This window comes from Coenobita brevimanus, chromosome 23, assembly GCF_032717465.1.
Source record: "Coenobita brevimanus isolate Jiangsu-jjx chromosome 23, ASM3271746v2, whole genome shotgun sequence".
Classification (NCBI taxonomy): Eukaryota; Metazoa; Arthropoda; class Malacostraca; order Decapoda; family Coenobitidae; genus Coenobita; species Coenobita brevimanus.
The window spans coordinates 36,177,338-36,192,156 of record NC_136976.1 but is presented as its reverse complement, the minus strand read 5'-3'; the positions used below and the strand labels follow the sequence as shown (position 1 = coordinate 36,192,156).

Below are 14,819 nucleotides of genomic sequence, written 5' to 3'. Positions count from 1 at the left end.
TATTATTATTATTATTATTTCTCGTTTGCCCTATTTGCCGTTCATCCTCTTCTGTCTTGCCTTCATTCTTTTTCATTCTTTTCTCATCCTTCCGCCTATGGATGACTTTACGCTCCCTCTTCTGTCTTTCCCTCATTCTTTCCTCATTCTTCTGCCTGTTGGTGACTCCACACTGAGTGACAAGCCAAATAGTTTCCTGTACACCAGAAAACCATTTACTATGCTGGGTAGTAACCATACAGTACTCGTCAAAATTATCGAGCGCCTACCGCCAGGCGCGCAATACTTATGGCCAAAAAAGAATCACCCATTTCAGAGGGTAAAAATTGAGCCACAAGTTTGCGGCGCTAGCATGACCTCATGGTAGCCTGAGGCCTTCCGATGCGCTGGTTGGTTCCCGCCTCAGTCGCCCACGGGCTGCCTGAAAGAGAGGAACTCCGCCGCGTCTCCCTCTCAAATTGCGCCATTTTTTACCGAGTGTCCCTCAGTGTTTTGGCCTTCACAACTTTGTTATGGCACCTACCCATGAACTATCGAGTGAAATATCCTAGATCATTGCTCTAAAGGAGGCAGGCCACCAGACAAAGGGAATTAGTGAATTGGTTGGTGTGGCACGATCAACAGTGCGTCGTTGGTGTGCGTGGTTTCGAGTGGAAAACAGTGGTGAAGTTCCCACAAAGAAACCGCGATCTGGTAGGCCTAGGAAAACTTCCCCAAGGTCTGTTAATGTTTTAAAACGTGCAGTGGAGTTTAATCCACGTGTGAGTGCAAGGAAAATAAAGGAGAGCAACCCGGAAGTGTTTGGTGAGGTGTCTGTGAGAACAGTGTCTCGTATGGTCCATGAACTTGGTTACACAAGTCTCAGGCCTGTGAGAAAGCCTCTTCTCACCAAGAGCCAGCGAATTCGTAGGCTTGCCATTGCTAATAAATATCTAAACTTGGGTGAGGAGCAATGGTTGTCAGTGTTGTGGTCTGTTGAGGCAACGTTTAGTGTTACCTGTAACAGAGGAGCACGTGTGTATCGACACAAAGGTAGTGACCCACTTGACCCACGGTATGTAGAAAGCACAGTTAAACATCCTGATTCACTCATGGTATGGGGTTGTTTCTCAGGGAAGGGTTTAGGGAAGCTTGTTGTACTTCCCAATAACCTAAGAGTGAATCAGGATGTTTACTTGGAGCTTCTGTGTGATCATTTACCAGACTCCTTCGAGCTAACAGGTACACGAGTGTTTCAGCAGGACGGTGCACCTGCTCACAAGGCCAAATCGGTCACCAATTGGCTTCGTGACTGCGAGGTATCATTCATGAAAGACTTGCCAGGAAATAGCCCAGACCTCAACCCGATTGAAAACCTCTGGTACCTTGTAAAGAAGAGTCTCCAAGGGAAGGACGTGAGCTCTCTGCCTAAGCTGGAAGCTGCCATTCATGACTCCTGGGACAAAATACCCCTCCAGCACCTCATGAGCCTCGCCCTTTTGCTTCCAAGACGTCTCAGGTCCGTGAAGGAGCGTAAAGGCTACCCTACGAAGCACTAAAGGTAAATAAAATGCATTATTTATATGTTTTTTCAGTGTTGAAAGGTTTGTTTCTTAGGAGGGACGCAGGGCGCTCGATACTTCTGACTAACACTGTATAACCAAATTTTGGCGCCTGGTTTTTTTAGTGGGTAATTACAGCAAACCAATTGGATTGAGCTGGTGAAGGTGTATATCCAAAGGGTGGTTGAGGTTTACTACTCACGTAATATCACTCAGGGATGAATGAGGCTGGTCACTCTCATCTTATATGTCAGGACCAACTTGCCTAGCCCTGGGCTCCTATGCTCGTTATGGGGCAGTATAGGATTGGATGATAGATGGATGGATGGATTATTATCATTAATAGTATTGGTATTTTATTATTATTACTACAGTAAAAGTCCTCGCATTTATCTGGTCTTGTGGTATTTCCAGTCATTTCATCATTATCTTAGTTATGTTGGTTAACAAAGGGCAGGAGTGAGGGAAGAGAGAGTACAAAAGACATTTTGTGGAGATGGGAACCCAGAGAGTAGGGTGGTGGAGGTAGGAGCGAAAATGAATGAGAAAAGCCATCAAAAACTTTCAACGGATGTTGTTCGCTATACTGTACTTATTTGTAACATTATAATATAGGTTGTAAGTATATAGACAATACCACATAATACATTATATGGTAGGTCTACTTTCATTTTGGTGCCTTTCTCGTATGTTGTGGTTAACAGTGCTGTGTTACACATTAAACACCCTACTGGTTCTGATTGTCTATAAAAACAATCATGACACATTGTAACACCACCAGCTTTGGCCATTCCACATCTATCCAACAATTCTTACACTAGGGCTGGGGTAGGGATGGTGGGTGTGGGGTGTGCAATCGCCCGGTCGCTCACTTGCTGCGACTCCAGCTACTGGGGGGAGGGGGGACTAGTGCTTTCGGCTGTACATATGTAAATACACCTAGGTAAAGTAAGTTCATGTGTATTGTATCATTAAGTACATTAAATATAAGTTGTTTATTAAGTATTAAGTGGTAGAGTTGACCAATAATACCTGCTAGACACAATGATTGCATTGGGATGACTGACCATCATTGCTGGAAACTTTTTGGCAGGTTTTCCCAGTCATGTGGCAGTTTCTGCTCTTTCAGCACCTGCATGGTCCCAAAGATGCTGAATGAGAGGACTTTTACTGTATTATTATTGTTATTATTATTAGTATTAGTATTATTTTTATTAATATTATTATTATTATACAATACATGGAGGAGTGTAAGGTGGGTTTGACATCTCTGATATTTCCCAGTGAAATGAGAGTCATCAGAAAGACTTTAGCTGATAGGTAGTATAAAATGTGTAAGTGTGAATGTGTATGTTTCTCAGTTGAAGTCAGGATTCTGAGGACTTAAATGGTGAGTGAATGATTGTGTGCCTCATTCTTCTTCTTCTTCATATTTATGTATTTTTTTATTTTTTTATTTATTATTTTTTTAATCCTCTCCTGGACCCTGATTTCCTCTCCCCCCCCAGAGGAGGAGGAAGAGGAGGACTGTCACTGCTATGACTACTACTACTACTATGACTACTACGATTACTACGACTACTACTACTACGACTACTACTACTACGACTACTACTACTACGACTACTACTACTACTACTATGACTACTACTACTACTATGACTACTACTACTACTATGACTACTACTACTATTACTACTACTACTATTACTACTACAACTATTACTACTACTACCACTACTACTACTACTGCTACTACTATAACTGCAACTGCTGCTACAACTGCTACCACTGTGATTACTACAACTACTGCTACAACTATGACTACATTACAGCTATTATTGCTGTTACTACTACTACTGCTGCTGCTACTATTATGACTGACTGCTACTTCAGCTATGACTGTGATTATTACTACTACTGCTACTACTACTGCTGCTACTACTGCTACTACTACTGCTACTACTACTACTACTATTACTACCACTACTACTACTACTGTGACTGCTAATACTACTATAATTTTTTTTTCTTTTTAATGCAAGGAAGAAGGAACCAAAGGCCAGAAGCCTGCAAGATTGTTCCCTCCAAGAAAAAGCTAAAGGAAGCTAACAGAGAGCCAAGTTCAAGACCTGTTCATTTTGAGGTGCTTGTTCACACAATGTTTGAAAGAATGAAGGCCATAGACAGTTGGAAGTGCAGACAGAGGATGACATTTCCAGAGTTGACCTGTTATGACCTGATGACAGGGAGTGCTGGAGCTCCCGTTTCATCAGCCCTCAGGACTAGTTCCTGACCATCCCCCTTTGCTGAACTTTTCCAGTGTCTCAGTTACACAGAGAGTAGGCCAGCATGCTCTCCAGTACAAATTTCTCTAACTATCTACACCAAACTGCATGCACAGTACACAGTACACTTCCTATTCAAAATTCAACAAAAATGGTGTCTTTTCATCAAGCCTCGGAGTCCCCGAGAGGGGGGGACCATAAATGCCCCCACCATCCGCCCCTCTCCCGAAGACGACTCGAGGTCCCTGGAACCACTGTCTGACTCTCTTCTTCTTCATTTCTGCAACATTCACGGCCTTTCCTCTAACTTTTGCTCTGTTGAGCACCACCTCTCCTCCTCTAAACATCACCTTCTTTTTCTAACCGAGACTCAGCTGTCTGAGGCAACTGACAGCAAACCCTTTTCTGTATCCTCCTACTTTCTCTATACTCATTTCAAAGCCAAAGGTGGCTGTTGTGTATATATATGCAACGACTTATCTTGCTCTCGTGTTCCTGATCTCGATTCTTCTGAATTCTCTACACTCTGGCTTCGGCTTTCCTGTCATTCTCTGACTAAATATATCTGTGCTGTTTACTTATCCCCTAATTCTACTGACTATCAAAAATTCTTCGACTATCTTACTTCTACGATGGAACACATTCCATCCATTTCTCCTTTCTCTGAAATCTCCATTCTAGGAGATTTCAATGTTCACCATCACCTTTGCCTCTCCTCTCCTTTCACTGATCCACCTGGTGAATAAGCCTACATCTTTTCTATCCTTAATGACCTAGAGCAGCTTGTACAGCACCCTACCCGTATCCCTGACCGCCTTGGAGAGAGCTCCAACATACTTGACCTCTTCCTCACAACTAATCCTTCTGCTTACTCTGTTAATCTTTTCTCTCCGTTGGGCTCCTCCGATCACAACCTTATTACCTTAACCTGTCCTATCACTCCGGTACGGCCTGTGGACCCTCCAGGGAAACGTCGTCTGTGGCATTTTGGAGCCGCGGACTGGGAGGCCCTCAGGCAGTACTTCTTTGATTTTCCCTGGAATGATTATTGTTTCCTTGGCCGGGAGCCATCTGAGTGTGCCTTGCGCATTACGGAGATTATTCTCTCGGGCATGGAAGCATACATTCCTTTCTCATATCCTTTGACTAACGCAAGAAAGCCTTGGTTTAATCGCGCTTGTTCTAATGCTGTCCGCAACAAGGAGAGGGCCTACAAAAGGTACTGGAGCCAACCCACCTCTGAATCACATCATTTTTATGTTTCTGCCTGGAATCGTGCTAAGTCTGTTCTTCACTCTACTAAAAATAATTTCATCCATACTAAATGCTCTCAACTCTCCAACTCGAATTCTTTCGCTCCTTCTGGCACCTTGCCAAAAATCTTTCTAACAACTTTACCTCATCATCCTTCCCTCCTCTTTTCTACTCTGATGGTTCTGTAGCTATTTCTTCCACTGATAAAGCAGATCTCTTCGCACAGACTTTCTCCTCCAATTCCACCTTAGACGATTCCGGTGCTGTTCCTCCATCACTTCCCCCCTCTGACTTCCTCATGGCTGACATTAAAATTTCTTCAGTTGATGTATTTTCTGCCATCACTGGCCTCAGTACTAACAAGGCATATGGGCCTGATGGGGTCCCTCCTGTTGTTCTCAAGAACTGTGCTTCTGTGCTTACACCCTACCTAGGCAAACTCTTTGGCCTTTGTCTGTCAACTTGTACCTTTCCTTCTTGCTGGAAGTTTGCTCTCATTCAGCCAGTCCCAAAGAAGGGTGACCACTCCCAACCCTCCAACTATCGTCCAATTGCTTTAACGTCCTATATTTCAAAAGTTTTTGAGCCAAATCTCAATAGAAAAATTTTAAGGCATCTTTTCTATCACAACCTTCTTTCCGATCGTCAGTATGGGTTCCGTCAGGGACGCTCCACTGGTGATCTACTCACCTACCTTTCAGACTCCTGGTCATCCTCCTTTCGGGACTTTGGCAAAAGCTTTGCCATTGCACTTGACATCTCAAAGGCTTTCGATCGAGTCTGGCAAAAATCTTTAATTTCCAAACTGCCCTCCTACGGTTTCTATCCTTCTATCTGTGCCTTCATCGCTAGCTTCCTTTCTGGTCATGCTATAGCCGCTGTTTTAGACGGCCATCGTTCTTCTCCTAGATCTATCAACAGTGGTGTTCCTCAGGGCTCTGTCCTATCACCAACTCTCTTCCTTTTATTCATGAATGATCTTCTAAGCTGTACATCTAACCCTATCCACTCATACGCTGATGACTCCACCCTTCACCTTTCCATTCGGTTCCCGCAACGCCCATCTTAACAGTTACTTCAACAAACAAGGGATGAGGCTATGGCACACCTAATGTCTGACTTGGCTCTTATCTCTGACTGGGGTAAAAATAATATGGTTGTTTTTAGTGCGTCTAAGACTCAGTTCTTACATCTATCAACCCGACAAAATCTTCCACAGGTATACCCACTAATGTTTAATAATATTCAGCTTAATCCTGCATCATCCTTGAACATGCTTGGGGTTTCATTTACTCGGGACTTATCTTGGAAAGATCATATAACATCTCTTGTAAAATCTGCTTCCAAGAGATTGGGTGTGATAAGCCGACTCCACTCTTTCTTTACCCCTTCGCAATTGTTGACTCTATACAGGGGTTTTATCCGCCCCTGTGTGGAGTACAACTCTCATGTGTGGGGAGGCTCCCCACATACAGCTCTTCTCAATAGGGTGGAGTCAAAGGCTTTTCGTCTCATTAACTCTCCTCCTCTTACTGACTCCCTTCAACCTCTTTCTCTTCGCCGCACTGTTGCATCTTTATCTCTTTTCTATCGCTACTTTAATGGTCACTGCTTCTCTGAACTGTCTGCTTGCATTCCTCCACCTCTACGACGGGTGCGTAGCACCCGTCTGGCAGCAAACTCATCCCTTTTCTGTCCAGCTCTCTAATGCAAGAGTTAACCGTTACTCCCAGTCTTTCATTTATGCAACAGGTCGGCTCTGGAACTGTCTCCCTCTGTCTGTATTTCCTGCTGCCTATGATCTCCAGTCTTTCAAAAGCAATGTGTCCAGGCATCTCAAAATGATCGGATCTTGAATTTGGCTCTCTATTGTACTTTGTTTTTCTCTTGGAGGGAACTGTTACTGCAGGCTCGTGGCCTTTGGTTCCATCTTCCTCGCATTAAAAAAAAAAAAAATAAATAAAATTACTCGAAGGACTGAGAGTAACGGTTAACTCGTGCATTAGAAAGTTGGCCCAAAAAGTGATGGGAGTTTGTTGCTAGATGGGTCCTGCATGCCCACTGTAGTGGTGGAGGGATGCAGGCTGACAGTTTAGAGGAGCAGTGATCCTTGAAGTAGCAATAGAAAGGGATAAAGATGCAAAAGTGTGACAAAAAGGCAGAGGTTGAAAGGAGCCTGTAAGTAGTGGAGAGTTAATGAGACAAAAAGCCTTTGACTCCACTTGTTGAGAAGATGCGTATGTGAGAAGCCTCCCCAAGCCTCCCCATGAGAGTTGTGCTTTACACAAGGGCAAATAAAACCCATGTATAAAGTCAACAACTGTGCAGGGATAAAGGAGTCAAGGAGTCGACTTAGCACACCTAATCTCATAGAAGCAGATAATACAAGAAAGGTAATATGATCTTTCCAAGATAAATCCCAAGAGCATGAAACCCCAGGTATTTTCATAGTTGATGCATGATTGAGTTGCTTATTGTTAAAAATTGGAGGATACTCTTGCTGAAGGTTTTGATGGGCTGAAAGGTGTAAGAACTGAGTTTTTGAAGCATTAAAAACAACAAGAATACTTTAGCCCTGATCAGAGACATGAGCCAAGTCATACATTAGGTGTGTCATAGCCTCATCATTTGTTTGTTGTATTGCTGAGATGGGCTACTTCTGTGACTGCTGTTATACTACTGCTGCTACTATGACTACTACTACTACTACCACTACTACTACTGCTACCACTACAATTTACTAGTAGCTGCTATCACCACTACTACCACCATGAGTACTACTACTACTTCTATACTGTGGCTGCTGCTGCTGCTGCAATTACTACTACTACTACTACTATTACTAGCTACTATCATCACCACCACCAATACCACTACTACCACCATGAGTACTACTGCTACTACTACTACTACTACTATACTGCTGCTGCTGCTGCTGCTGCTGCAATGACTACTACTACTACTACTATACTGCTGCTGCTGCTGCTGCAATGACTACTACTACTACTACTACTAACTGACCACTGCTTTGGCCACTACTAGTACTACTACTACTACTACTATGACTGCTACTGGTGCCACTGCTACTGTACTACTACTACTACTACTACAACAGTACTACTATTACAACTACTACTGCTACTGTGTGATGGGATATCCTCAGAAGAGTTAAGGAGACAGGTGGAACTGGAAAGCATCAGGAAAGAAGTAGTAAGGGGACTGAGGTGTTTGAACATGTCTAGAGGAAGGACCAGGGGAATCAAGTGTGGAGGTGTAGAAGAACCGGAGTATTAGGACATTTACAGAGAGGTGGACTGTGGAAGGCATGGAATGAGATGGTCTGCCTTTCATTCTGTTTTGTGCATGAAAGGCCATTGAAACACCATTGTTATTGCCACATAACAGTGCAAATGCTTATCAAAGATTGCAGTGTGTCATATGAAGTGATACCTTTTTTTTGTACTGGGTACTGTAACTTGTGACCTGGAAAGCATGTTAGTTGTGAGTGCACAACCTCCCAATCAGCTGATTGAGCCAAGATGGCCACCCAGTGTTTACAGTTGTTGTGATCATCTTTTCATTCCATTTTCTGCATGAAAGGCCACTGAAGCAACATGCTATCGTCAAATACAGTAGCGTCTCAAATATCTGGTGTAATTCAGCCAAACTTCCTGCCAGATATTGCTGAGTGCCAGATATTGCGTCAGTACCCCCAATCAGCTACGCATGCGGCGTTGAGCCGGATAATATGTCACCACGCTAAGCTACAGTAATCCTTGATTATCTGATGTAACAGAGTCAAAAGTATGTCTGGGTAGTGGCTCTGTCTGGAAAATGGACTTCTCCCCTGGCCCTGCTTCGTACATAACCTAATTTTGAAAGCTAGTGTAACAGGCTGCTATAGTACATCGTACAACATTTGTTCCAGTTGTTTAACACTACTCTGTCTGGTCAGGCAGACCTATAAACCACAGCCAAGCAATTACCATGGTCAAGCAGACCCATCAACCACAGACAAGCAGTCACTACTGCAGGGCCATACCCTGCAGTGACATGAAAACATGAAAGAAAAAGCCACGCAAGAAAAATGCAGCGGGCAGTACAGTAAGCTAGAAAAAAATCAACTGCAACACTCATGATTCGACCATCCCCCATCAATCTTACCGAGGATCTCCTGCTTCTCCAGAATCAGCACTACTGTCTTCCTTTTCCCTGGTGGAGGAGCCATCATCACACACACTAGGAAGAGGCATGCAAGGTATAGCAAGGCCCAAAGCAAGTAGGAAACAACCACAAAAGTTACCACGTGCACTGTTCACTACACTGTCGCGCGCAGGAATTGAGAACAACCGAGGAGGTCTCTAGCGGATGCTGGGTGAACCACCCAGCCAGACAGAGCGGCGCAACTGGGATATTCCCCTCCTGTCGGGCACGAAAATGTTTGCACAACTATGTTTTCCACCTGGATGCATGTATAATGTCCGGATAAAATGGAAAAATGTGCGAATAATGGTTTTGAACAGCCAGATCACAGTGTCCAGGTAATGGCTGTCCAGATAATAGAGGGATTATTGTATCCGTCTTGATCCTCTATCCTGGAAACTTTCTTACAATATTACCCACATCCCGATATCAAGCAGTGTTGTGTACTAGTGGGAGTGTTTGGTCAGCGAGTATGTTGGATATCGAAGCAGTTTCCCCTGTAAGATACTGAAGAAAAGCCAGAGATGCTTTCTATTTCCAAACCCAAACTCTTATATAGCTTACTCAGTCAATAGAGACTGACCCTGAAACACCATAGGTAATATTATTATCCTCATAAACAATACTACTGCTAAATAAAGACACATCAAACATTACACGCAGAAGGGTAGGGTGGTGGGATGTGCGTTGTTCAACACCGTTTCGGTATTTGCCCGGGCGACCGAAGCCACTCCCAAGAACTCGGGCCCTGTGAGGGGCCGGGAGGGTTTGTGGTGGTTTGGCCCCCATGCTGTCCGCCTCTTCTCTTTGACAGCCTCGGGGGGGATAGATCCATGGCGAAGATGCCACCGCTCCAGGTCCTCCTTGGACCACAAGGCATACGAACACTCACAAACATATTAGACTACAGCTACTCACACAACATAATACCCAACATCTGGAAGAATGGCATTATCAACACAATCCCCAAACCCAACAAAGACCCCACATTACCTTCCTCACACCGCCCCATCACACTCCTCTGCACCCCATCTGGAGTCACTGAACGACTGGTACTATAACTATTCACACCTCACATTCCGCTAGCCCAGTCACAATGTGGCTTAAGGCCACTACACTCCGCAAACACCCTTCTTACAGACCTTATACAGAGAGTTTTCGATGGCATGAATTCAGCTAGGCCACCACACAGAACACTCCTAGTTATATTAGACATCAGCAGAGCTTTTGATGCCATCCCCTGCCACAACCTCACGAACAAAATACTCGGCACAAACATGCACAGTAACACAAAAAGATGGTTGGCAAACTACTTAGCAGGCAGATGTGCACACGTAACATTTGCCGATCAGTCTTCTAACATCAGAAACTTCACAAATGGCGTCCCCCAAGGATCTGTTTTGTCCCCTACACAATTTAATCTATACATTCATGACATAACCACACCCCACACACCACAGATACACATAGCTTCCTATGCAGATGATATAACACTTACATGTACGCACCAAAACGCAAACGCAGATGCACACATCCCCCAACCATACCTCAACACACTACATGAATGGTTCACCACAAACAGGCTCAGAGTAGCCCCAGCCAAATCTACAGTGACTCTTCTCACAAACTGGACAGCAGAACAGTCACATCCCACACCTCACCATTAACTGGACAGCAGAACAGTCACATCCCACACCTCACCATGAACAACATTCCCCCCCCCCAAAAAAAAATCTTTGGTGTAACATACAATACATCAATGTCATATAAACAACACATCACAAACATTAAAAATAAAATAACACCAAGACTCAATGCTTTGAGGTCAATTGCCCATACAACATTCAGACACAACAAGGAAACCACCACCACAATATGCAAACAAGACATATGTTCAGTGATGAATTATGCAAGTCCTGCCTGGGCTCCTAACCTCACCAAAATACACAACAACACTGTATAGACCATACAGAACAAGGCCCTAAAAATAATCACTGGCTGCACAGCTACTACACCCACAGACCACCTACATCAAGAAACCAAAGTCCTCAAACTCAAGGATCACCTAGACATGAGAGACACCCAGATTCTTGCTGCAGCATCCGCAAACCCACAACATCCACTACATTACATGGCAGCAGATCCACCCACACCAAGGAACATCAAAACAACACCCAGCACACGATATCATACACAAATACTGTCATCTCTTCCCCCTTGCCTACCTCGGACCAGCTTCCAGAAGCATATCCACACTCAAATCACTTGCTGCTCCATTCAGTCACTTAAAGACAACACACAGCTGCATGCATGGCCTCCTGACATCCACCCTTTTGAATCCTATCTTCCTCGTGAGGACCGGGTCCACCTGGCCAGGCTGAGATTTAGGCACCATCCAGCCCTCTTAAGGTACCAGAAGAGGCTGGATGACTCCATCACTGATGCCTGTCCAGGATGTAACACAACATCCCTTACTATTAAGCACATTATGGAAAACTGCATTGCACACAATCACTTATGCCAGCAACACAACATACACTCTTTGAGAGCCCTGTGGGAAAACCCAGTCTCGGCCATGGCATTCCTAAGGGGCTCTGGACTGTTTGGCCAGACTGCCTAGGGAACAACTACTACTACTACTACTACTACTACACCATTTTGGGGCAACTAAACAGCCAGGCAGGTTGATGGCAGTATGCCAAGAGGGGGTGGGGGAGGATGGGGGTATGGTGAGGGAGACAAGCAGGGGTTGGGGAGGTTAGGGGGACAGGGAAGGAGGCGAAAAGCCAAACAGTCCTATTACCCCCCCACCTTATGCCACAGTCACACTGCAGGTACTACTTGTCGCAAACCTGAAAATCGCGAAACCAGTCCCCGACCACAGAGGTCTCCGAGCAGTCGTGCCACTGATCGGCTACCAGTGGTCGTCCAGTGTTCATCCACCGTCCGTCCAGTGGGCGGCCGAACGGCGACCATGGCCAGGTACACACAGGTCAAGACACCGACGGGTGGCCGGCCGGTCGTCGGCAGGCCACCGACAAATGGCGGCCAGTCCACGTCCTGTCGCAGTTTAGACTGCGACCTCTAGGCCGTCACTAGACTGACACCGGCCGCGGATTGGCTGGCGGCTGGTCTCGGTGCAGCCCACCACCTGTCGCTCTACCAATCGCCGGCTGGACGGCAGCCAGACTTCAACCACCACCCTGGACAGGAGGCTTGTGGACGGCGGCTGCCGCAGTCCAGTCACCGCCTTCATGGAATGCGGATGGCCACCGCACTGAGTGGGCGGCAACCGGCCTCCGTCCGGATGGCAACCACCGCTTAAAAATCAGGTGTCACTGACCAGCCGCAGTCCGTAAGCCGGCCAAACGCAGTTCAGCCGCCCACCGGGCGGCTTCCGTGCCACGACATTTGAGGTTGCGGGGAGGTTTTTCTTGCAGCACGAAAAACCTCGCGACGATTTTTTGGTCGCCATGGTGGCCTGCGGCTAGACCAAGACATATGAAGACCGGTTGTAAACCTCACCAAAACCACCCACAACTTGCAGGTTGCGGGTGGTTTGCGATAAGTCGTACCTGCAGTGTGACTGGGGCCTTAGTCTCACTCGCACTCACTCATTCATCACTCACTCACTCACTTATGACTCTTACTCTCATTCACTCTCATGCCACTATCACTCACTCCCTACTATCACACACACACACACACACACACACATGGGAGACAAGCTGGGTGGAGGAGGGTGGGGGGATGGAGAGGAAGACAACCAGGGATGGGGGAGGGCAGGGGGACAGGGAGGGAGACATGCCTGACAGTGCTGAGTGTGGTGGGGGATGGAGGAGGGACGGGGGGAGAGGAGGGATGGAGGGGCGAGAAGGGAGGGGATGGGGGAAGACGGGAGGACTGGGAGTGCCTCATTTCAAACCTAGGGAGAGGCGTGGTGTTGGACTGGCAAGACGACAGACATTCAAATTGTTTGGATTGTGGAAAAGTTTCCCTGTTTCTTGTGTTCGATCTAGTGAAGTGCCGGTTATCGATGCGCTGGATAACGGGCTGTGGGTGTACATATAGTACATACATAGTACAGTATATACATAATGTAATCTTACATATCATAAATAATAGATTCAGCAGAATATCTTAAACTGCGGATTCATAATACATGACAACAAACTGCAACAGTTTGCAATATCATTTGTTTACCAACCACCGCACTGACTGGATACATCAGTGTATCACACATTCTAAATCCTCATTTATAGCTTTCAGTGGTGCATTTATAAAACTGCCTAGTATCTTTGGTAATCCTGGAATGATAAAAAGTCACCCATGAAAGACTCATTTCAATAAAAAATAAGGAAATGCTGCGCCCGCCTGGTAAAGAATTAAATTCACAAAGTAATTCTTCACTTGACCCTTGCAGCGATTCTACCTATAATAACAACTCATCTCAAGCTAAGTATTTGTGGTACATGTGTAATACAGATAATTAACTGTTGAATTGTGACTGCAAGAAGTGAGTGGAAAAAGATAAAATTGGGGTATTCAGGCAAGTTGGTAGGTCGCCACTGGCATTGCTTACAAACAATCTCTCCAACTGTCCGCGTTGCTAACCAGCCACTTGCTCTGACTGGATACATCAGTGTATCCTGCATTCTAAATCCTCATTTATAAAAATGCCCCGTAGTTGTGGTAATCCAGGAATAATTGATAACCTATGAAAGACTCATTTCAATAGAAAATACGGAAAGGCCGTGCCCGTTTGGTAATTTCAACGAACCAGTGACTCTTGCAACGACACTTACACAGTTGAGGGTGGCGGTGACACTACTTCTGTTTCCTCCACATTGATCTTTGAGGGATTTCTGAGGGAAGTTGTTGAGGAGGAAGCAGCACAGAGGCAGCAACACACTCACTTCATGCTGAGAGGCTGTAGTCTGCCTCAAGCCTTGGAACCACTCCCTCCGCGTCTCTGTCGTTTCGGCCATAAATAAGTTAGGCCGTAGTAGCCTAAAGTGACAAATGGCTGAATTGCCCTACGTCCAAAACATAGGTTAGGTTAGGTTATGCTAGGCTGAGCTAGGTTAGGTACAACCTAAACGTCTTCAGCCTAACAGGACCACAGCCAAAAATAAATATGGCCAGATAGTCCCAAACTCCTCCCCCCTCCCCCGTCCATTCAAGGTGGCTCAATCGGTAGAGAGGTGGCCTGCAGTCCTGATGGACCCAGGTTCAAATCCCAGCTGGGACGGTGAACAGTTTAAGGATTTGAATTTCATTAAATCAGGCTTTACTGATCTAGCAGAAGACTCGCCGACATGTCGTAAAAATCCCCCTTCTAATACCAATACACCAGTCCTGTATGAGACAGCCCTAGCATGTATTCAATGTGGACAGTGGGTGTTAGCACCGAAGTGATGACATGTAGAGGTATGGTATGTAGGAGGACTACTGGGCCTTGATAGCAGGCTGTGAAGCCTATGCCCAGAGTCGGACACACACACACACAAAAAAAAAAACAATGTCCTCAGTC

At 45.5% G+C, this 14,819-nt stretch overlaps 1 protein-coding gene across 1 annotated transcript in view; it reads left to right on the top strand.

The window, feature by feature from the left end:
- Window positions 1-14,819, top strand: part of FBXO11 (F-box protein 11) — a 325,851-nt gene that overhangs the window by 143,764 nt on the left and 167,268 nt on the right. The window lies entirely within an intron of this gene.